We start from the raw sequence: 653 nt of genomic DNA, 5'->3' as shown, positions 1-653 counted from the left end.
AAAAGAGAAATAAGGATGACCATCAGGTTCTAATATCCTCTATATAGCACTATTTAGTCAAAAATAAGAGTAGGAATAGAATTGAAAGTATTGGTAATGAAATCATGAATCAATTTCCTCATGTTGAATTTGAGTCTCAGGAGGGCAATAGACATAAGAATAGAAAATGTTAAGACCAACAAACTAAGGGTAAAATTGATGAACCTTTAGCTAAAGAAAGAAGATGAAAACAACTAAAATCACAAATCAAAGTGAGGACAATACCATTGATCCTACAAAAATAAAAATAAGAACTACTACGACCAATTGTAGAGGCAAAATAATAAGCATTTGTCTCAGTCATAAGGTTGGCTGTTCAAATCCACCCAGCAGCATCCACCTCAAAAGAGAGGCCTAATGATCTACTCCCAAAAGGTTACAGTCTTAAAAACTCCATGAAACACTTCTACTCAGCACACATGGTGTCACTAGGAGTCAGAAATGACTGGATAACAACTTGCTGTTGTTGTGTGCCATCGAGTTAATTCTGACTCATAGCAACCCTGTATAGGATTTCCAAGGAGTGGTTGTTGGGTTTGAACCACCAACCTTGTGGTTAGCAATCCAATGGTCATCCTATAATACACCATACCATGACTTCCAGACAGCAACTA

The sequence above is a fragment of the Chrysochloris asiatica genome, unplaced genomic scaffold, assembly GCF_000296735.1.
Source record: "Chrysochloris asiatica unplaced genomic scaffold, ChrAsi1.0 scaffold00011, whole genome shotgun sequence".
Taxonomy (NCBI): Eukaryota; Metazoa; Chordata; class Mammalia; order Afrosoricida; family Chrysochloridae; genus Chrysochloris; species Chrysochloris asiatica.
The sequence above is the reverse complement of the archived record's forward strand: the minus strand, read 5'-3'. Positions refer to the sequence as shown.